At 40.7% G+C, this 24,289-nt stretch overlaps 1 long non-coding RNA gene across 3 annotated transcripts in view; it reads left to right on the top strand.

Annotated features, from left to right (window-relative positions):
* Window positions 1-24,289, top strand: part of LOC123800227 (uncharacterized) — a 370,362-nt gene that overhangs the window by 184,729 nt on the left and 161,344 nt on the right. For 2 of the 3 annotated variants that reach the window (XR_006781863.2, XR_015724495.1), the window contains exon 3: window positions 3,621-3,667. The exons of the other annotated variant lie outside the window; for it this stretch is intronic. This is a non-coding gene — a long non-coding RNA (uncharacterized LOC123800227). The remainder of the gene's footprint in view (window positions 1-3,620; window positions 3,668-24,289) is intronic. 3 annotated transcript variants of the gene reach the window in all.

Here is a 24,289-nt window from a genome sequence, read left to right on the forward strand (position 1 = left end):
TGGGGTTAAGAACTCAAGGTGTCTTGGAGCTGTAGTTCCTACCAGGACCAGCTGAGGGCAGTATTTCTGGTGAGAATGATTGCAGGCCTAGATTCGAAACTCCTGATGTCTGTGAATGGTCATTTTGAGTAATTAGGAGAAAGAATATCTCTAGAACTCAGAGGGCCAAGTATGGGTGAAGGGTGACAGAAAGCATCTAGATAGTCTACTTATTGTGTTTCTTAAAGTGGTCTTAGGTCCGCCTTTCCAGGTATGTGCTGGAGATACAGATTCCAGGGCCCCACCCATGGCATACTGAGTCAGAAATTCCTCAGATGATTCTTTTTCACAGTAAAGTCTGAAAATCATTGTTCTATTAGCATCTCTTCAAATGGAAGGGAGGAGTTGAAGGCAATAGAAAGAACCAGACCAGGATTAAATATCAGGATTTATGGGCTTATTATAGTGCCATGTAGGGTCTGATGTAGGATCCAAGAAATGGGAGCGCACAAAGAGCATTCACATGAAGAAATCTCTCAAGAGATCATTAAATTTGCTAGCCTGGTTGGGAACACAAGTGAAGTAGGGTTGAGGCAGATAGGAGCCATGAGTTTGCAGGATTGGGAACTTGAGAGGCCTGAGGCAGGAAAGGCACTTGGTGGGGCACAGTGGACCTCACCATCAGGAGGGTTCAGGGATGCATCACAGTGCAGGACCCTGTAAGCTGGGGCTAAGTGCTCTGTTGTCATCCCAGTGAGCCTTTGTCTATCTGCCCTTGGCCTGAAGGTTAAACGGGCAAATCCCATTTCCCCTCACACCTCTTTCCTGTGTTAGGTAAGTAGTTGTACTCTCAGAAGGTCTGTTACAAACCCAACACTCAAGTTTCAGACATGGGAAGCCTTGCAGTATCAGAGCCCTCCTTAGGGCTCATAGAACAGACTTGCTTCATGGGGCTGATCAAGGCGAAACCCATCTACCTGACATCCTGGCTCATGTGGGGAAGATCACTTCAAGGTGAGAAAAGAACCAAGCTGTTGAAAATCACAAGCGTGTGTGTGTGTGTGTGTGTGTGTGTGTGTGTGTACACACGTACGTGCACTTGCATGAGCCTGCGATGTGCCGAGAAGGCAGCCTACTGAGGACTGTGTAAGTTTGGGGATTATTTTGACGTCAGTGGGGAGGAAGGGGAGGGTTTTCAGTTGGAGACTAATATGATCAGATTTGTTTTTAGCCTAAGAAGTACTGTAGCTTGGCCGGTTATTTTGATCATACCAGTGACAAGAGAATCAGTAGTGGGGCAAGTACTTGATCTTTCATTTGCTGCTCAGATGAAAAAATACACGTTTTGAGAAATTTGACGGTACTTAGCCCCCTAAGTCACATGGCTGGGTTTGGCTTCCCTCATTCTCCCTATTCCCTACTGTTCACCTTTTATGATGTCTTTTGGAAAGGAATGATACTTCCTCTAATTCCAAGCAGGAAACGGGAAGGAATGTTCTTGGAATGGATTTACATCTTGGAATTTTCTCATGTAGTCTTCCAAAATTTGAAAACAATTATTATGAAAGGGATGCAAATGTTAATGGCTTTTTTTATTTAAAGATTTTATTTATTTACTTGAGAGAGAGAGAGCGTGCAAGTGGTGGGGGCTCAATCTGAAGGGGGCTCAGATTCAGTGGGGGCTTGATCCGACTAGGGGCTCCATCTTACCCTGAGATCATGACCTGAGTGGAAATCAAGAGTCAATTGCTCAAGCAACTGACCCACCCAGGGCGCCTGTTAATGGCTTCAAGCACCTTTGTTGAGGGGCTCCTGGGTGGCTCAGTCAGTTAAGCATCTGCCTTTGGTTCAGGTCTCCTGGGATGGAGCCCTGCATCCAGCTCCCTGCTCATCGGGAACCTACTTCTCCCTCTCCCTCTGCTGCTCCCCTGCTTGTGCTCTCTTGCTCTGTCAAATAAATACATAAAATCTTAAAAAAAAATAAACACCTTTGTTGAACCTGCTTATTTTTACAAAAAGAAACACAAGAAAAATAAGCCAGAAAATAATGAATTTAGTTATCTACTGGGGTGAATGGAACCAAATGCAATGGATAGAAGAGACCTCTCTTGAGTATACCTCTTGATTTGTTTTGACTTATACGCCATTCGTGGTTTACATGTCTAAAAAATAAAATTAAATAAAAATAAAGATGGAAAAAAGATAGATATTGAATTCAATTAGAAAAAGAAGAATGTACCTTTATATCAAATAAATGAAAATCACACATTAGAAAAAATATTCAGGTCACTTCTAAGCATAGTATTCTGATTGTGTATTCCCAGCGTGATATTTCCTAAGAACAAAAATTGCAAAGAAATCTTGAACTTTGCTTAGCTGTTGGTAAGGGCAATGATGTAGCAGTATTGAAAATGTGTGTATTGCAGGACTGAAGCAAGTAAAAGTACTGGATTTGCTGGGGACTTGGGTTCTTAGTATGGGAGAGAGGAGATTTAAATATGGACTGGAGGTGATGGTTCTTGCCTGAATTATTACTATGATGGTTATAAAAAAAATTTGCTAATTTCCTTCCTCACTTATTAGTCTTCTGTAATGAAGAGCTTCCCTGTGTCTTTCTTGTCACTTTTATTTTTTTCATATCAGAATGTGTTCTTTTTCCCCTCAATGTCTTATATAGCCATTTCTCTCATAAGCCATTTTGATGTTCAAATTATGTCCATTTTTCTAGTGGGAATTCCTTCAAGCTAGATCCGATGCCCTTTTGACATATCTCCATTATATTAACAAATACGTTTTTTTAAAAATAATGAGTCTATACTGATACTGTGAAGATCAAACCAGTCCCACAAAACCAAACCAAAACAAAGCAAAAAGGAGACTAAAGTAAGAGACATGTCAACTAAATGCAATGTGAGAGCCTTGATTAAATCCTGAAGATACAGCTATCGATTTCTGTATTTCATATTTTATATATATATTATTTAGATTATATCAAATATAAGAAGTGTGTGTGTATATATATACACATACATATACACATTTCAATCAGCTGTGTAAGACTTTATAGGGACAATTGGAGAGCTAAGTTAAGGACTGTGTATTAGATAATAGCCTTGTATCAATGTTAAATTTCTTTTTTTCTTTTTCTTCTTTTCCCCCCAAGATATTTTTGTTTGTGTGAGAGAGAGCACAAGCCCTGGGGAGGTGGTGGTGGGGAGGTAGGGAGGGGCAGAGGGAGAGGGAGAAGCAGACTCCCTATTAAACAGGGATGCTGATGTGGGACTCTATTCCAGGACTCTGGGATCGTGACCTGAGCTGAAAGCAGATGCTTAACCCACTGAGCCACCCAGGCACCCTTCAATGTTGAATTTCTTTTTTTTTTTTTTTTTAAAGATTTTATTTATTTATGTGACAGAGAGACAGCCAGCGAGAGAGGGAACACAGCAGGGGAGTGAGAGAGGAAGAAGCAGGCTCCCAGCAGAGGAGCCCGATGTGGGACTCGATCCCGGCACGCCGGGATCACGCCCTGAGCCGAAGGCAGACGCTTTAACGACTGCACTACCCAGGCGCCCCCAATGTTGAATTTCTTGAATAAGATAAGTGTACTGTGGAAATGAAGAGAATCTTTCATTTCTTTCTAGATACACCCTGAGGTGTGCAGGGATGGAAGTGTCATGAAGTCACACAGGTAAAGCACCTCATTCTCAAATGGTTAAATGATAATATGTGTATATGTTACAGAGAGGTAAACCAAATTTGAGAGAATGGAAACAAGTGGTGAATCTAGGTGAAGCAGTGTTCATTTTACTTTTCTCGTAATTTTTCTTAAGTTAGAAATGTTTCAAAATAAAGAGCTGCAGAGAAGGGAAAGCATGTTGGGTTGAATGAGAAAGGCCATGGGAAGTAGGACTGGGGTTGAGCTGACAACTTTCACATCTTCAGGACATCCTGGAGGGGTTCCAGAAAGCAGAGCTGTGTGGGAAGGTGGTTAGAAGCAAATGGCAGAAAACAGAACATCTGGGGCAGCATTGATTTAAGACATGCACGCTGTGGGATTTTAATGGCGCAGCTATTGGTTTTAAATACACATATAACATCATTTCATTTCACACCCATATTTCACACACAAAAATGGAGGTCATATTCCAGCTCTGTCCCGGTCCCACTCACTGAGTGGGAGGTGCATTGATGGGCTTGTCTGGTACATAAGTTTTATTCCACAGCCCCCCTTCATGCCTTCATGAGTGATTTCAGTTGTTGCTTGTTAGTCTTGCCATGGAGTCACAGTTAAGTGATTGTGGCAGAGCACATTTAAGATATCCAATGATCAGCAGTGTGGCTTATTTTCTGTCAAGTGTGACTCTGTAGTTTTTATCTGATGCTTACCACACAGCTTCACACAAAACAGGTTTGCTTCGCTGTCTCCCCTCCCCCCACAGTTCCTGATACAGATTTGTATTCCTGGCATCCTTCTCTTATGTGATGAGTTTTAGGAGGCCTCAATTCTTGTTTTGTCCCCAGGAGTAAAGCAGCGACTGCTTTAAACTGATAACGACCCGATTTTGCTGCCCTATAGACAGTCATTTAAACTCTGATATGTGGCCACTGCCTTGAAATTCAAGCAATGGAAATGACATCATTATCAGCCGACTCTTTATGATGAAAAATGACCCACATTAGGAAACAATCTGAACCCAAGGAAACTTAGGTGATCAATCATCACAATTATAATGTGCTGGTCTTTTATGTAAATCCAACCCACAGTGAAGCTGGGTTTGGGTGGAGGAGTTGGGGGAGGAGAATCCTGTAGAAAAGAACATTAGTACAATATAATTAAGCAAAAGGGAAAGCTTCAGATAATATATTTCTCAGGGAACCATTTCATGCCTTAGGGACCCTGATAGATCAAGGCGGAGAGGGTTGCATCATCATCATTAAAAGCATTTGTTAAATGCCCAGAGCTACACAGAAATGGGCTGGGCTTTGTGCTGCATGAAGTTAGTTGGAACAGGCTAAGGTCCTCCCTCCAGGAACTGGAGCCCTGGATGGGCTACTTAGTTGATGGGCAGGGGGCAGAGGCTCCCTTGCTGCAGGGAGGCCATTAAGATTGCAAGAGGATAATGTTCCATCTGGTGGGGGCCAAGGGTGCCTGGATTCCCTCATCCTACTTTAGTCCCTTCTGACTAGTCCTTTTCAGAACTGTATGGCCAGTCGTAGGCTTATGGTGACCTGAGTATGAGGTAGAAAGGAAGGGGAATTGTCACTGTCCACCTGCAAGATGGCAGACTGCAGAGAGCACGGGCCTCGGGCCTTTGGTGATGCATCTTGTCTATATCTGTGGGCACATATGATCGCTCCTGGCCAGCATCACCCAGCCACTCATGGTCTCTGGAGTTTGTGTTTTGTCTAGTTCCTTTTTCTCGAGTCTAGTAAAGGTGGGAATATGTGTGAATGTGTGAGGAGATGTAAGGGAGGTGAAGAGGGACAGAGAGATAATTGATGTGGCTGTGCTGGTCCCAGGAAATTTCAGAAAACATACTTATCAAGGTGTCTCTAAGTTGCCTGTGCCCTTGGATACATGAAAAGCACAAGGAAGTGAAAGTTTAGCTTCATCATCCTTCACCAAAGACTCCAGAACCCATAGGCCTGTGGGCCAGCCTGGTGGCCAGGTAACCCTGGGCTAATGAGTGCTGCCAGCAGGGTCTCTACGTCTTGGCCCCCATCTGTGAATACTGGGTCCCTGTCAACCTTATTTTTTCTGGAAAGAACTTTGTGGTATCATCTCTTCCATACTTCTTGAACGTACAAAACCTGTCATATGTGCTCTTCTTATCCTAAAATCAATGTTAAGTTATGAGGCCCTGGTCTACTTCCTCCTCTATTCTTTACTACTCTCCTGCACGTTACAAAAAACCTTTTTCACCTGCAGACCAAGAATATCTGAGATTCCCTCCTAGGAATTTGCCCTTTGTAGCTAAAGTTTTGCCATCCTATGGAATAAAAATGCTCCTGTTGGATAGTGCATTAGATCCTTGGGTGGATTTGTGGATGGTGGACCCTTTTCCACATGGAACCTGAAGGCAGGTTTCTCAAGGGTGAAGGGAGGAGAAGCCCAGAGCAGTAGCACTGCCCTGGCAGGGCAGGGAGGTTGGAGCCTCCAGGAGAGGGAAAGAGGATGGGCCTAGTGCCTGGGAAGGCAGAAATCAAATCTGAGAGGACTTCACTTGTACTCAGACTCAGGTGCTGTTCTAAGCCGTTACACCAATTGTGCCATTTAACCCCCCAACAACCTCACATGGACAGAGTTGAAGTTCAAACCTTGGCAGCCCAACTTTTAACCCCTGCCATTCACCGTCACACGGCACCGGAAAGAGGAGGAGCACCTGTGGGGAAGAAGCCTACTAAGCCTCCTGGGAAAGAAGTTCAGATTGGAGTCATCCAGCCCTGCCTCTAAGTCCAAGGCACCTTAGTTGTCTGTGGTTGTAGTAGAGATGTGTGTCATGGTGACAGCAGGAGGCCACACCCCATCTGGAAAAACCCATGGCTTGCCAGCAGAGGCCTCCCTCTGTGCTGGTGGGGTCAACTCCAGAGCAACCATGGGAATCTTACTGTTGGCAGACGCCAGGAACCCTCCCTGGGTGGCCTTTGGACTTGTAACAGCTTCCTAATCTGACCCACCATGGCAAGTTAAACACTGCCAGCAGCTGCCCAGCTGATTTGTCTACGGACATTAATGAAATCAAATCTTGGGATCTGTGGACGTCATTGGGCATGCTCCAGTTGGCCTCAGTTGTAGTCCAGTGGCTGCTTACAGAGAGCTCCAACAGTTAAGTTAGCTCAGGGAGGGAGGTGTGTTGAGCATTCTCTCACCATGTGGAGGGCAAGGGTGTATTTTCTACATGGAAAAGAACCTCTTTTATTCTGGGCTAAAAATGAGGAAAGAAAACCACTTTGGTACATACCCTAAAAAAGGTGTCTTCCTGTGCTCCCTACAGTGACAGAGTCAAGGAGTTGGGCTCCTTTGGAAACTGTGTGGAGGCTCTGGCTCATCCTGAATGTCCACGTCTGCCCTCACAGATTTGGGTCTGGTTGGGACAGGGCTCTGTGGGACATTTTGGAAAAACCATTTCAAAACCATTTCATGGTTTTAAATCATGCTTTCTCTGATGGATAGTCCATACATGGTTACCAAGAGGCATTAATCGCTGTTAGTCTTCATTTTCCAGGTGGTGGGAGAGGGGAGAGGGAACAAACATTACTGGATCCATTTTGTCTGTCTTTGTGAGCACTGCTCTTTGGACCAGCACAGGTGTTTCTTCTCCACTTAACATAGGGGCAGCAAGACGTGGGGATTCAGCAAGTATTGTTTGGAAGCGTAGAAATAATTTATTGTGGCTGGTAGAACAGGAGCTAATCTACCTCTGTAAGATCCCCATTCATTTATACCTTTGGTGAGACTATTATTTTATGTCTGAGGTTTATGGGACATGCTCTTATTAAAATTACCATGGTATGTATATTTACGTGGCCTGCAAAGTAAATCACCCCTCATCTCCAGTCTGTTTCCTAAATCTCACCAGTGAAGGGCCCTCCAGAAATTTGTGGACTCTGTTTCTTTCCACAAAGTCCTTTGGCATTTGGCACAGATTCATGACTAGATTTTAAAACCAGAGACTTTTCACACCCCATGTAACTTGTGCCCTTTGTCAGAGCCTATGCGTTGGGCATGTTTCTAATGAGTGCCGGGGAGTGAGTGTGGTAGGGTTTGGGGTGCGGAGAACAAACTGAGTGGGTGTGGTGCTAGGGACACTGGGGTCAGAAGACCTGGGATCAAGAAAGAATTCAACCAGGTATTAGCTGAGTGACTTGACTTACAACTCGGAGGTAACAATCTCCACCTTTGGGAAGGCTCAAGTTAAGATAAGGTTTGGGGAAGTGCTTCGGGAACTAGGAAATCTTACACACAGGCAGAGTGTGGCTCCTGGACTGAAGTTGGATCAAATAGTTCTTGAAAGAAGACAGTCTAAGTCTGAAACTTTGTTGAACAGATAGTCCTTATTGATTTTTCTCCTAATGGGATTTAATCTATACTCTGTTGTCTTGTGTCTAATTTTTCAAAAGATAAGCACGCTGAAAAGACCTGTGCTTTAAATTGTGTTGGTCAGGTGCCTGCACTTTGCTGTGCCAATGTAGAAACTGGTCATAGCCAGAGAATCCCCTGTGTAGTCTAAGGAATAGGTGTGTGTCCTTGGAAGGGGGTTGCTGCCTGACTGCCATGGTGGACCCCTTGCTCTACTCCCCAAATCCCACCCCTGCCAGACGTTTGAGCTGCCTCATCAGTTGGCCAAAGTCTGTAGGGGCTGAGGGCTGTGGTTACATCTGTGCTCAGAGTCGGCAGGCCTTTCAGAAAGAGAGGTGGTTTGACATTTGGAGAATTGTTATAATTTCTACCACTTACTGTTCACTGCATGCCAGGTGCTGAACTAAGCACTTTACATGCTTTAACCCATTAAACCTTCACAATAGCCCTGTGAAGCAGGAACTCAGGATCCTCATTTTAGAGATATGGAAACTGAGCCTAGAGACTTTTTGGTCAATTGTCTTAAGTCAACAGTGAATGTGGTGCAGATCGGGAGTCCCACGTGGGTCTAACTCCAAAGGCTGCTCTTAGTGGAACGCTTCTTCAGTGCCTAGCTGGCCTGGGACTGGACACAGCAGCCAGTGCTTCAGATCCCACAGCAAGATCAGACTCAGCCCTGGGGAGTATCCTCCTCTTGCTAAAGGAAGGAAGGTCAGAGGGCTGGGACTGCATGTTGCATGTGACTTCCATTTGTGGCCCCGATGTACCAAACCTGACATCAGTCCCAATCTGAAAAATGCCACAGGTCAACTCAGCAAGTGTGTGGCTGTACCTTTGCTTCAAAGTCTATTTATTAAACACATAACTGGCCATTTAAAACATTTCTTTTCCAAATAGCTACCCCCACATTTTTTGGCATTTTAAAGGGGCAGGGTGAGCTACACAGATCATTACAACTCTTTCTTTGACTTCTTTGATTCTGACTTCTTACAGTTCATAATTTATAAGTTAATGTCTAAAGAAGGAAAGGAAGAAAGAAATAAAGATAGGCAGAAAGAAAGAATGAATGAACAAATGAACAAAAGAAAAGAAAGGAAGAAAGTTTATTTAAGAAAGGTAAGTAACAGGAGAAAAGGAGTGGGAAAGCTGAACGCAAAGTAGCATGAAACCAAAGACTTTTACGTCTTCTCAACCCACCCAATACCATCCCATAAATCTTTACATTATATTCCGCTAAATGTGTCAGAAATGCAACTGTGCTTGCAAATAATTGCTGCCATTGAATGAATCTCCCCTGGCGTACCCATTGGAGCTCAAAATAACCCATGTAACCAAAGAGTAAATCAGTGACTGGACGCCCAGTGCCAAGCATAATCTCAAGCAACATTTAACTAGGTTCAATATTTATTTCCCAGCCTTGAGTCACTTTGAAATGATCTGGACTCAGTTCAGACAGGACCAGCCCTAATTTTATGGTGCTCTTGGAACCCTTCCAGCAGCACGAGGGCTCATATGTCAGGGAGTTCCAGAAAAAAATGAGATCCCTCACAGATTTCACAATTTAAGGCACCCTCCTTCCAATATTTTGTAACATGTGAGGCTTTTGACTAAAGGCGCAACCTTTTGAGAGGGTTTTGAGCACCTCTAAGAAACATGTCTCATCCATACCCCACCTCCCACATCATCTGTAAGGATGGGGCAGGTAAAATTAACCTGGTTAACAGTTTGCACAAATAAAATCTCTGAATATCCACATGTGGGAAAAGAGCAGCCTTCAATTTATTACCATTTTCCAAACAAATGACATTTCCCCCACAATTAGGAAGGACAGATTTGGGAAGCTTCAAGACATGTTAAAACAGCAGATAACACTGCTTCAAGTTTAATGGATATAGGGACGTGTCAAATAAATAACAGCCAATTCTCAAGCTTTTGTATCTCAAATGCTCAATCAATAGAAAACCAAGCAACTTTAGTGTACATCATAGATAAATCTCAAGATGGCAGGATTGACTTTTAGCTCCCTGTTAAAGGGTATCGAACTGACATTGAGTGACCTTACACTTAGCCAAAACATTTATTATAAAAGTCTGACATGGTTAAGTGAAATGATTGATACTGGCCCATTTTGCTCTAAAATGCAGCCTTTCACCTTTCTTAGTTGGGAGAAGAGTAAAGGATCTCACCTATAAAATTAAACATTTTCCTTTTCTTTATTTCTCCTTAATCTAGAGATGATTAATGTCTTGCTTCAGACCGTGTGCCTTCTGGAGTCTGAGAGAGCTAGGTTCATATCCTAGGAAAATCATTACCAGCTTTTGAGCCAATTTTTAAGCTTCTCTAAGGAGCAGTTTCCTTATCTACAGAATTGGGAGGATTGGAATTAGATACTGTACTTAAAGCAATTAGTGAAGTGCCCAGGCTCATACTCAAAATTCTAGTTTTATTATTGTATTATTATCATTATTATTATTATTATTAATTTATATTGATGCCTGACTTCACAATTCTATAGGTTATTATGCAATTAGCAGAGGTAATAACTACAGTAAATAATTATTGATACATTTGTTGATACCTCCTAAGTACCAGGCACTGTACTTAATGCTTTTAATTCGTTTTCTCATTTAATTCCTTTAACCCCCCTCTGAGGTAGGTGCTATTATCTCAGTTGTTAGAAATTAGGAAACTGAGGTTCAGGGAAATGAGTGACATTGCTTAAGATCACACAGTTGGTCAGGATCCCAACATACTACGTTACCCTGGCTTCCCTGCCCTAAGTCACATAGATTATTGCTTTTTTGTGCTGTTACACCCTTCCAGGAACAGAAAATTTTAATAATCTGGGGGAAGTCACTTTCTCTGGACCTTAGATCTTCCATCTGTCAAATGAAAAACATTGGTAATGGGTTATATCAGACATTTTTAGATTCCAAGATTCTAATAGAACCAGTTGTTGTCAAGGGAAACAGCTGAGAAAATGTGTAAATGGATTTTATAAATGTTGGAAAAGGAGGCTATGTACATGTATGGCAAGTTCTGCATGGTTACTCCTTCCAGTCAAGCTGGAAGGGGGAACGGTTTTGTACTTTCCATAATGGCTTAATTCCCTCTCCTTTGGCTATTCTTTCAAACTCTCCTGTGGAGTAAGCTGTCCGCTCACCCAGACGTGCCCGTCCACAGCGTACGTGGTCAGTCTGGCAGAACCTAACACGATCCTTTATTCGCATCAACTTTATTTCCTGCTCCCAACCTTGATTCCTCTGAGATGCTTCACAAATCCTAAAATACATTCTCTGCCATTCTGGGAATAATGTTGTGATTAAAAATGTATTTACGTTTGGTCCTCACACTTCAGTGTGGACATAAAATAAAACCACACGGACCGCTGTTGTTGTAGGGTTAGAGCGCTTAAAATATTTCACACCCTGGCCACAAGCTAAGCAGTTTCCAGGTATAGCTTGTTCTGAGGCTTGGTCTTCCAGGGTGGAGAAGGTGGGCAAAAGTAGGAAGAAGTAGATGGAGGATGGAAGGATCTGGAGGTGATGGAGGGAAGCCTGAGCCTCAACTTCTGACTGGACCCAAGTCCTGGGCATTTCACTTCCTGACGACCTGCTGCTGGGGTCTAGTGCTCTGACAAAGACACAGTGTCCTAGCTCTGAGCCCGCACTCACCTCTTCAACACAGCAGTCTGCTGGTCCTGGCCTCCCGAGCCACCGTTTCTTCTGGTGGTGTGAAGGACATGCGGAGACACTGTGTAGGCTGAAGTGGCTCTTGAGAAGAAGCCGGGACTCCACATTTTGGCCTTCCACTCTTTTGGGTTCACACTAAGGAAATGGTGAGAGAGAGAGAGAAAAAAATCTGCCTTTAGTTCCTATGCTTGTCCTTTTATGATGTGTTTATATACCCTACCCTGTCAGGAGGATCATTTGATTTCCTCAGTAACTTCGATCAAACTAGAGATCATTGCGGGGAAATTAGCATTAGTTAAATAACCAATTGACTCTAAGGAGACGAATCTGTTAAGTGGCTAAATTAGAAAAAGAAAATTTTAAAAATATGTTTGCTTTAATTGACCTTAATGTATAGACACAGATCAAGTCAGGACTCAGGGCGATGCCTGACGAGGGACTCCAGTTGGCCATCTCATGCCTTCTGCCAATGTGAGGAATATAAACAGAAGATCTTGATTGGATGAAGCCTTTTAGGAATGAGGAAGGAGGACATGAATTTATGCTGTGTTTTATGAAGTATTCTTTCAACATCACGTATCAGAAACTAAGAAAACTCTTAATCTGAAAGTAACTAGCTTGATGGTTTACACCTACCCATTAAAGGTCAGTAGAAAGTCACTTGTGGTTGGCATTTTCTATGAGAGGATTGGAGTTCTGTTGTTAAGCATGATTTGCTCTCCTTTAAATATTATTTACCAAAAAAGTGACCCAGTTTTTCAGGGAAAATGTACAAAGGAAATCCAGATCTTGATTTTCTTCTGAGGTCTCCCTAACTCTGCAGCTCAAGTCTTGTCGGAGATTTTACCAAACCTGTTTTTCAGGGATTTGAAATCTCTCATAAAAATTAACTGCAAGTTTTTATGCAAGTTAAAAACAGAATTCATGTGGTTCTTTTAAAATCTTGCGAGTCTTTAAAAGAAGGACTAATAAAAGTATACCTTCTAAATGGCTTTTCCTGTGGCTGTGCAGCCTGTTTAAGCACCCATTACAGTTCAGCAGCTCATCTTACCCCTGCCCCCCCAGCAGCACAAAGTATTTCCAGTTTTACTCGGAGCCCTCAATGCCTCAGTGGAAAATGCCAGCCATTACTGAAGATTGAATTAAGAGCTCAGGAAAGGTATATGATAACTTCACAGTGCAGAGCTTGAATTCTTGTGTTGGTCGCCACAGGGCTGAGGTCTCACTCACTCTGTGCTCAAGACCAGCTCATGTTGTCCTTGGAGCCTAGGGCATAGAACATCAATCTCATCCTTCCTGGCCTTGTAGACCAGGCCACCACACAGCCCAACCCTGTTTCTTTTGTGCCCCAGTAACAAAAGGAGGATGTGGTTCCAAGGTCATATATCATATACCTGTCCAGGTCCATCTGGCCCAATGGGAAGCTGAGAAAATACCCATGTGGTTGTGGGCTACTTTAGTCATTCTCAAGGGAAGGAGAAACCTCCATGACTCTCTGTGGACAATAGCGTCTTTGGGCTCTGCTTAGGACAACCTCTGTGCTTTTGTCTTGTCTTAGAGTGATGTCACCAGGCCCTACTCTCTGCAGCATTGGAAATGCACCAAGATTAGCTCTTTGATAGAAGGAGAGATTATATTACAGAAAATGCAAAGATTCTTTCATTCACTTATTTATTCATTCAAACATATAGTAAACATGTGCCATGCCCAATGTACAATTCTAGGTATAAAGTTAGGAGCCAAAAGATACCAGCCTCGCTCTCATGGAGCAGAACCTCCAGATGAGGTGAAGCACACAATTCTAGCACAGGGAGTACAGTAAGTAAGTCAGTGCTAGGACAGGGTGTTGGGGGGCAGAGAAGAACATCCAACTCAAGGTGGGGGGGGGTTTGGAAGGCTTCCTGGAGGGTGTAACTCGTGGGTCAGGTTTGAGGATACAAATGGACAGTCCTAGCGTAATAATCATAACGAACAATTCATTTCTAGAGAAATGAGATTTTGTTGACTCTAATTTAGTCCCAAAGGACTAAAAGCCTTTTAGGATGTAGCTTGGTAGCTTGCCTTTCTAGCTGTTTCCTTGAGGAGGAGCCATTTTATTCCCTAATACCCAGTGTAGTCTCTATAGGGCTTTATCTTGCTTATGATCAAAACCCAAAATATTAGATTACGACTTTGCCAAGCTTGGATTTCTGTCCGCACCCCCTATTATTTCTAGATATAGGACTAACCTGGTCACTGCTTCTTCACAAGGCCACAGTCTGACACAGTGAAGGGTCTCACTGGAGATGCTTCTCTGGAAGGCAACTCTCTTAATGGCCTGCTTTGAGCATCGTGCTTTAACTGGGCCATGACTGTATTTTCCATGGAATAAGAATGAAGTAGTGTACACTATCAGGAGGGTCCCTTCTTTCAAAGCCAAGACAGAAAACTGAATGATGTTGTCTTCTTGATAGAGCAAAACTTCCTTAGTCTGAAAGAGAGGAATCTGACAGCCTCACCTGTCTGTGACTCAGCTGAGAGCCTAGCAACTCACAAGTGACACAAGCCCATGTCCTTTCCTCCAAAGGGCAGCCCAGGTCCCCTTGAGTCCTGAAACTTTCTTCCTGATTTACAAGGCTTGGCTGTCTTAATTCCTAGCCCCTGGAGTGTTTGAGAATGAGGCAGAAGAAGGAGATGGTATGAAAGTATTGGCTTCTAGAGGTGCCCAGAAGAGGCTTCAGACAGTGTGCCGAAAGTAGCATACGGGGAAAAGGAGACCCATGGGAAGTGGAGATATGAGAATTTAAAAAGTAAGGAAGCTCTGGCCAGGTGGGCTGGGGTTAAAATTTGGTGTGAACTATGGCTTTTTCTCTCTTCAGTGAGTCTTGTATTCTTCTTCGCTGGCATTTTGTCCACTTAAAAAATGCATTAAGTATATTCTTAATTTATAACTGACATAAAAATTGTGGTATTTTGTGATAGTATTTTCTCCAGTCACTTTGTAAGTCATTACAGAGGTATTGCTCTCCTTGAGGAGAAACGAGGTGGAACCCTTTTCTTTCAAGTACTTGTAAAGGAAAGCAGCGTGGCTCAATGGATGAGCAGCAGATGGTGTATCAGGAACCTGTGCTGTTTCTGGCTTTGCTTCTTGTGACTCAGAAAGCCATTCTCCCATTCTTTTTGCTTTAAAATGTGGCTAGTTGCCCTCTCAGAAACATCTGAATGAAACACATTTGTAATGGAGGTAGGTGTGAGGGAGGTTTTTAGGAACATGCTGCATATTTACCTGACACTTGGGAAAGGAAGCTCAGGCCAACAATGGCTCTCAGGTGACTTCTAGAAGGTAACTGGAGGATGAAGGAGGTGGGGAGACTGAGGCACAGCAAGGTGAAGTAATCCAGCTGATGCACTTGTCCATCATTCACATTGGTTGACCTGCCCTGTAATTTTTATGCATCCTCTTAATCTTATTTATTACATGTTAAAATTGTTCTCGTGACATTGCACTTGAAATTATTTTATGGCTAAGGCTTTGAAGGTTTATAATGCAGTGGCCTCCTAATGGCAGGGCAATCAGAAAGACTCATTTGGCACTGGTTCCCAATGATCTAACTAAGCCATTTAAAACCTTGCATGGGAGCCCAGAAAAAAGCATAAGTTCCGTCCTGGAGCTGATTGGCTGAAGTGACCTTGGCCCCTCAGAGAAATGTGAGGAACACTGACTGCCACAGCCATGCTGCTTTTATGGCAGAGGGGTCCATGCTGGGGATTTCTCTGGCACTGCGTCCATGCCAGGTTTCACATGGCCTCACTTATTACTGAGGGGCTGAGAGACCATAGTGAACCCAAGCATGATGATTTATTGACTGTCTGGGGGCTCTTTCCACACATCGCTACCACCTGCCCTCCCTGCTCCATGTCCCGTAGTCTAGCAAGATTGCTCTTACAAAGCTCTTTGAGAACTTTGAAAAAAATGCACTTCCATTTGTTCTATATCCATTCACAAATATTAGGCACCTATTAAGTGCCTAGCTCCATGCCAGCAAAATGGTTGAGTATATACACGTGTACCACCTGGTCCCTACCCACCAAAGGAGTAAATGCCATCATGTAGATGAGGCATAAGCACATAGAATAATATACAAAATGATAGAGAAAGGATTCAATGCACGTGTGTTGTGAGGTAGCCCAGAGAATGGAGTATGGAATATGGGGAAGAAGATGGATGTTACTGATGACAGAAGTGGGTTAATCTCTCATCCCTGCCACTTACTAGCTCTATAACCACAGTGTCCTCAAATGTAAAATAGATAAGCATAGCTGTGAAAATTAAATAATATGTATGCACTGCTCAGCATAGGCCCTTGTATGTAGTAAATATTCAATACATATCTACATACCTACATAAATACTATTGTTATATAAGTCTGGGGTTACAGTCCCAGACCCTTGGTGGATGGTTGAAACTGTGATAGTACCAAAGCCTATATGTATGATATTTTTCTTATACATATATATCTATGATAAGCTTAATTCATGAATTAAGCATAGTAAGAGATTGACAATAATAATTAATGACAGAATAAAACAATTATAAAAATATACTCTAATAAAAGTTATGTGAATGTGATCTCTCTCACAGTGTCTTACTGTGCTGTGAGGTGAATGACGTAGGCATTCTGACATAGCATCAGGCTACTACTGACCTTCTGATGATACGTCAGGAGGAAGATCATCTCCTTCTGGGCCATGTCAGACTGCAGGTAACTGAAAATATGGAAAACACAATCGTGAATAAGGGGAGACTACTGTGTTGTTATTATTATTATTATTGTTTAGATTATAAGAGTTATAAGTTTCAGAGAAGGAGGAGCTCACAGCAGGCTGAGATGAAAGGAAAAGGCCTATAAATCAGGAAGAGGTGGGTCCTTGAAGAATGAGTTCAAGTTAGACTAGGATGGAGTGAGGAGATGGCACCCAGGCAGGAGAGCAAGGGTCTGGAGGCAGGAATGAATGCACTTTCTGAGAGAAATCAGTGGAAGGGCCTGTGAAGGGGCCATGGGAGATGAGGGGCAGGTAGATTTCAGCAAGTGGAAAGCCTCCCTTTCCTCTACCAGATGGCCCCCACTGGCCTTGGTCTGCTTTCCCCCATCAGACACCCAGCAGGGGGAGAGCTGGGCTGTGGGCTTTTGGAACATTCTTCACACAGTCACTGCTGGCCACATCTTAGCAGGTGAGGACCTCCTACTCTGCTGTACGTGACCCCGTGATTAATAATTGAGAATCTTGTTGCTGCTTTTGTTGTTGTTGGGGGAAGTGGAGACACCAGATATGTTAACTGAGAAGAAGGAGCTGGCAGGTAAAAAAAAAAAAAAAAAAAAAAGTCATGGAAATAAAACAGCATCTGTGATTTTCTTATGGATCTTCCCCTCTCCTTCCACAGGCCTCTGTAAAGTCCTACTGACTTAAGACTTTGGAAGTCTTAACATTAGAAAATCATCTCCTTTGGGGTGCCTGGGTGGCTCAGTAGGTTAAGCATCTCTAGGTTTTAGTTCAAGTCCTGATCTCAGCGTCCTGGGATCAAGGCCCACGTTGGGCTCTGTGCTCAGTGGGGTCTCTGCTCAAGATTCTCTTCCTCTCCATGCCCCTCTGCCCATCTCCCTGCTTACTCTCTCATAAATAAATAAATAAATAAATAAAATCTTTAAAAAAAAAAAAAAAGAAAAGAAAATCATCTCTTCCCACAAAGGAACGCAGCAAATGTTGTTGATACTTGTTTGTTAGTGTATTTTCAGGTTGGCATCCATTGCAGTTGTCTTTTTTTGTTTGTTTGTTTCTTACTAATTACATATGGTGGTGAGTTTCCCCTAGCCCCAGAAAGCACAGAAGGCATTAGGTGTCTCCATTACCATTCATAGACCTGCTTAGCTGAATGTGAAGAAGGCTGCTACAGCCAAATTGCTATTTTGAAAGAACGATGATGTGTCCTTTGGGAATTTTTTGAAGTGTGTTTCTTCATAGCCTCATGTAGAAGAGAAGCGATAGTACATTTCCCATCCAAATAAGTATGGAAAGCTCATTGCAAATGAGTTTCTGAAGTTAGGGGTCAATAATAGCTGGTACCTGGGTCATCTGTCTAGTGCTTTTCTTAAAATAGGGTAAGGGAAATAGCTCAGTTCCTAACGTGCATGCTTAGCAGCCCCTCCCTCGTTTATTTTGAAAAGGAATTAGTGTAGCCTTTGGAAGTGTCACTGTGACTCCTTAGGTTACAGAGAATCAGCCAGCAAAATCCATGGGTTGCAAACTCATTATATATTAGCTATAAACTGGAGAGACCAAGCTATTTGGTGCAAGAATATTATTGTATTCCCTCTTACCCCCATGATTCATGTTGTGCAAACAGAGAAAATAGGATGCCATTTACCTACTGATCTCTTGGGATAAGGAAGCACTGTCCAAGAAGAGCATGGGAGGGATTGTTTCAATTTTAAATTTGTAAGTTGGCATTATTTAATTTATGTCTTCTATTTTTAAAATAATTGTTTCCTTTGTAACATTGGCTTCAGGCACAATGACAAAGAATGAACATTTTCTAATAAATAAGATGTTAAATAGCAGCAGTGATTCAGCTAATTGTTTTAAATACAGAAACACTGTGTTCTCGGTCTTTCCCAGGGAGAGGGGGTAACAAAAATGAACGGCCCCCAAACTTGATGTTTATTTGAGAGGTGTGGGGATTCTGTATCATTATTAAAAAGACAAGTGCTGTAACCTTAATAGACTTCTTAGTGACTCAACATAAACCAACCCCAAAGGAGTCAGCAGATCTGTGATTAGGAAAGAGTCACCTTCTCTGTTAGGAATGGGTTAATATTTATTGTGCTGTGGGGGGTTGGGTTTTTTTGGGGGGACTCTACTTGTAGCAAAAGTGACTAGAAAACCTTTAGGCAGAGGCTTGGGAAGAAGACTACAGTCCTACTTTACCAGCACCATCCAAGAAATAAAAAGAAGGCATTACTCTCTTACCTGTGATGTAGAGGTCACTTCAAGCCTTTCTCAGAGCTACATCTCCCACAGCAGACCGGCATTCTGTTTGCCAAAGGATTTGTGGTGAAAGAAGTCCCAAGGATAGACTCATCAGAGGGGAACAAAACAAAACACCTCGTTTTAGAACTCAGCTACCTCTTGCATAAAACAAGCCATGCTTTGGATTTTAATGTTCTCCTTTTCATCACCTTTTTCAATTGTTAGTCTCTGACAAAGCTAACAATTGCTGGTATGCTAGACCTCTTTGGGTAAATATTAAGAATGACTGCAAGGGTTAGCCTTATATCCTGAGTTGGTCGTTCCACCATTTTCTTAGAATCTTATGCCAAGAAGCCCTTGAAACAGTCTCTTTCTTAAGAACACACCTTGGTCTGGTTCTCTAATTTGTCAGGTCCTGGTGTTGAATTTATAATCTCCTTGGGTCCCCACTTTTTTTTTCCCCTTTCTGATTATTTTTCTCTTGGTTTTTATTTTCTGCTTCCATGTTATACCAAGCCTGAACTTGTTTCTCCTGTTATTTCTGTGGCTTCTGTCAATTTCAGATCAGAACACATCAACCTAAGACTAAAACTTAAGTCCCACATCTACAGGTTAGTGTGTCTATACACAAAATATAAAGATAACATCGTTCTGTAAGTAGGCAACAGGGCTCTGGATCACAATTAAAAAAAGAAAGTGAGCCCCCTTCTACAAATGCAGTGACCTATTAAAAACCCATCACCAGTATTAATTGATGCAACTCTTTTGGAAAAAATTAGATGACACCTATCACATTAGAAATTGCACATGACTTTTGACTCAACGATTCCACTGTTAGGAATTTATCTTATTGATATAGGCTTGTAATACATAAAGACATACTCAGGAATTTCATTGAACGTTGTTTGAATAAGAATAAAAATGAAAACAACTTAAATACCTTAGAAAATGGGACTGAATAAATAAAATATGAGGCACTTTTACAATATTATGTAGTAGTTAAAATGAAATAGATCTATTTAGGCTGATATGGAAAAATAGTGTAATGAATAATGTAGGGGAATCTAAAAGTTTCAGAACTTTTCACATAAAATGATTGCATGTATGTTAAAAAGAATTGTGTAGTATTACACTATAATTTAAAGTATGAAATAAATATATATGATATAAAGAATTAAAAGGGACTTTAATGAAAAAACTAATGAAATCTGAATATAGTCTATAGTTCAACTAATGGTAATAGTAATATATCAATGTTAATTTATTAGTTTTGGCAAATGTACTGTGACTATGTAAAACATTAACAATAGTGGGACCTGGATGGGAATTTTCTGTAACTTTTCTGTAAATCTAAAATATTTTTTTTCAAAAGTTTATCTTTTAAAGGCAAGGGAGGGGTTTGAGAACATATAATAAACATATAAATAGAAATTTCTGGAATGGTAGCCAGGTAACTCTTAATTTACCATTGGGAAATAGGATTGGAGCATGGCAGGTGGGGCATGGGAAATGACAGACAGAGAGGGAGAGGAGGGTGAAAGTAGGAATTTTACCTTTTCACTTTTATCCCTCTTCACTACTTGATTTTTTTCCCCTCATGTTTGACATTTATAAGCCTACTATGCTTATCAAACCACTTTTATCCCTCAGCTTACTCTCAACTCATCTTTCTGAAACAAAAGAGGAGACACTTCATTCAGGTGTTGTGCTGGGGAACGTCTTAGGGCTTATAGCTCTGTGCAATTGTATTAGCTTAATTCAGTGTTTATGCCTGCCATATGATGAATCTTCTACCATACATCTTACATTCTAAGGTTTGAGTGGCTCTTCAGATTGTGACTTGTCATAACATTAGTCAGAGGGGACCAGTTCTTTAAATCAACAATCCTTTTTGCTTGAAATCTATTCTAGTCAAAAACACTTATGTGCTACCCTAGTCACCTTTTTTTTTTTCAAATGAATTTTGCATTTATGTTGCCATACCCAACTCACTGTAGTAATAACAGAAAAGTTTTCATTCCACACTGACATCATCTTGAGATCCTGGATTGGTTCAGCAGAGAACTTCCCAGAGAGAATCACTTCCATTTAATTGTGTAGGCTGAGGAGAGAATGAGTGTCAATTAGAGAAGATTAAACCTTCAGCTACATAGAAAAAAGTAAAATAAATCATGAAAGTGCAAATCAGTTGATATAATTTAGTTCATAAATAAAAGTCACACTGAGACAACCTTTCCCACCTCCTTTTAAGAGGCTATTAAGATTATAATGTTCAAAATGTATGTGTTGGGGTCAAGAATTTTTGAGGATGTGTATGAGGAATCAGAGGTGCATAGACCTTGCCTAGTGATTGGGCTTGGGGAGGGGGTAAAGAGGAATATGTTTGCTTAAAGAGGACTTAGAAGGGAGTAAGATATGATGTCCCACGTCCATAAAGAGTAATTATATGTTAATGGAAATAGTTTTGAAGTAGAAAATCATCTTGGTGTCTGGCTAAAATCAGTGAATTGTGTACTGTGTTCTGAAGGAAAAAGTTTAAAAAGTTCACAGAAGCTATTTTCTTAAACATAGACTTTTGTGGAGATTTGTCAAGTTTTCTTCATGTATTCATTTTTTGTTTTGATTTTTGGCTTAGACTGATAATATTTTGTTTCTTGTTTTCCTTTTATTTAAAGTACATCTCTAGTAACTGTATCTTTTTAAAAATATCGATTCTGACAATCTCTCTTTAGCCCATAAGCAATTAATAAAATTATTGCTATGGTTGGATTTAGGTCTACCATTTTATTATTTCTGTTTTGTTGTCTTTCTGTTCTTTCTCTTTTTCTCTTATTTGGAAGTATTTGAATTGTTTTTTTTAAATGTGCTTATAATTATCTGTTGTATTTTCAGATATACCTCCTTGCATTGTTTTTAGTGTTATTCTAAAGATTATGATATACATACTTAACTTTTCACGTTCTACATAGAGTTAATATTGTACAACTTCATGTAAAATGTAGAAACTTTACAACTATGTGAGTCCATTTTACCACCCTATCCTTTGTGTTATAATTATCACATGTATTTTATCAATGTAACTTATGACCCCTAATAGACAATGTCATATATTTTTGGTAAGCACTTATGAATTTAAAATAAAGAGGAAATTTTCCTTATATTTACTCAGGTATTTACCATTTTTGATGTTTTACATTGCTTATGGTACACTTGAGTTTTCATTTGGTGTCATTTCCTTTCAGCCTGTAGTTTCCTTTAGCTTTTCAGCCTATCAGCTGACAATAAATTCTCTTAGTTTTATTTTGTATGAAAATGTCTTTGTCTTCATCCTTGAAAAATATTTTCACTGGATACTGAATTCAGGATTAATAGTTTTTTCACCACCCCACCCCTAGCTGTCCTTTAAAAAAGTCCAGTCCCACTGTCTTGTGACTGCCATAATTTCTAATGAGAAGTCATTCAATTTGAATCATGGTTCCTATGTGTAGTGTGTTTTTATCTTACTGTTCTCAGGATTTTTTCTTTATCTTTGGTTTTTAGCAATTTGACTATAATAAAACTGGGCATAATTTTCCTGTTTGGAGTTTACTGAGCTTCTTGGATTATGAATTTAAGTCTTAAAGCAAATTAGTAAGATTTTTCAGCCATTATAGCTTTAAATATTTTTAATGCACATTTTGTCTCTCCTTTCCTCATGGAATTCCAATTACACACATATTAGACCTTTTTTAAAAAATTATTCTATGGGTCCATGGGTTTATGAAGAGCTGTTTCATTTTTTTCCAGTCTTATTTCTCTCTGTCTTTAAGGTTGGATTTTTTTCTATTTTCTTCAAGCTTACTGACTTTTCTGTATTATCCATTGTATTATTAGGCACATTCCGTGAATTTTTAATTTTAGATATGTTGTTTTTCAGTTTTAGTATTTCTTTATAGTTTTAAAAATAGTTTCTGTTTATCAGACGATATTTACTGTCTTTTCATTTATTGTGAGGATATTTTCCTTTATTGTGTTGAGGCTGGTTTCCTTATTTGGTAAGAAATTTGGAATCATCGAATATTGGGAATAGATATTCTGAATTCTGTTATGGTTTTTTCTTTTGTTTCAGCAGGCAAATAACTTGGTGACTCAGACTACAAATGCTGTCTCTTTTGTGGTGGCTCAACCTTCAGTTTAGTGTTGTTCTGTTTTTTTTGCTGATATGCTTGGAGACTTCCATATGCATGTGTGATTCATGGGTTATTCAGACACTTGGGAAGAGTGTATATAAAAAATTGGGGGCCCTCCCTCTTTGGATCACTCCTTTCTGGAATTTCCTTCTCATTTTCTTGTAGCTGTGGTTGCCTCCACTTCTGTCTTTTGGTCCTTTTTTTCCACAAAAATGTGACTTTCCTATTAAAGATATAGTCACCCTGTGTGACGCTGATGGTGACTTCAAGCAGAAAGCATGGAAATTGTTAACTCATCCAGCATCAATCCCTTTTCTCAAATCTCAGCTTTTACCCAGGACTTACCTGCTTGGGTTCACTCTGAGAACCTTTGGATATTTGATTTCTGTTTGTATGATTTATCCATGCTTTAAAGTTATCTGTCTGTGGCTACAGTCTGGTTGGAGATTTCTTGGTCATACGGAAAGTGGAAAAATAATTTAAAATAAAGCCGTTTTTCCCTCTAATAAAGTGGAAAAGTGTGATCTGCTCGTTATCCATGGGAGTGCAAAATTTAGGGCTAAGAGTATATTGGGAATAAACTATAAACTCAGTTAAGCTTCCCTGTGGTTTCTGCTTTTAAAAAATCATCAAAAAATTATGTAAACAGACTAACATAAATAAAAAATATTTAAAAATGCTCCAGACATAATTCTTCAACTCATTAGCAATATTTGAGGGGCTTCATCTGAAGTCTGTGATGTAACATTCAAGAATAGCTGAGAGAAGATTTGTCTAAAGGTTCTGAAAATAGGTACCAGTCCACTGATGTTCTCTAAGACTTTAAGTGGGTCTTCTGGAGCTTGAAACCCTCAAAGTTCTTCTCAGATGAAGTTATCTAAACTCTATAGAGTAGAAAAAGTCATACTAATGTATGTGAATTCAATAATGGCAGTGGGAAATGGTTATCTGTGGAGATATGTCAGATGCCCAATTAAGTATTTATGGAAAGAATACAAGAACCACTGGTTGAAATTTTTATATGAAGAGAAAGTATGAACAGAAAAGTTATTATATATAATTGAGAAGTTCTATGTGGAGTTAATTCTGCATGCATGACTTCTGAATCAGAAGTAGGAGGAGGAACATTTTTAAAAGAAATGAAAGCTGAGTTTCTTGATCTTTTCTGAAATGTAGAAGCTTCAGGATCCATTTTCTGTCTCTACCTGTTTTTATTGCTGGTTGTCCAGTGAAAGGACAAGAATCTTAGAGGCTGAAAGGGAGGGACACTGCACAGAGACGAGGGTCATTTCCAGACTCTGGCCCATAGCTCAAAAGCAATTCATTAAGTTTTGACAAGTATGAAATTTAGTTGCTGGTGATGT

This window comes from Ursus americanus, chromosome 5 (genome assembly GCF_024610735.1).
Source record: "Ursus americanus isolate L20-20 chromosome 5, mUrsAme1.1.p, whole genome shotgun sequence".
In the NCBI taxonomy this organism is placed as follows: Eukaryota; Metazoa; Chordata; class Mammalia; order Carnivora; family Ursidae; genus Ursus; species Ursus americanus.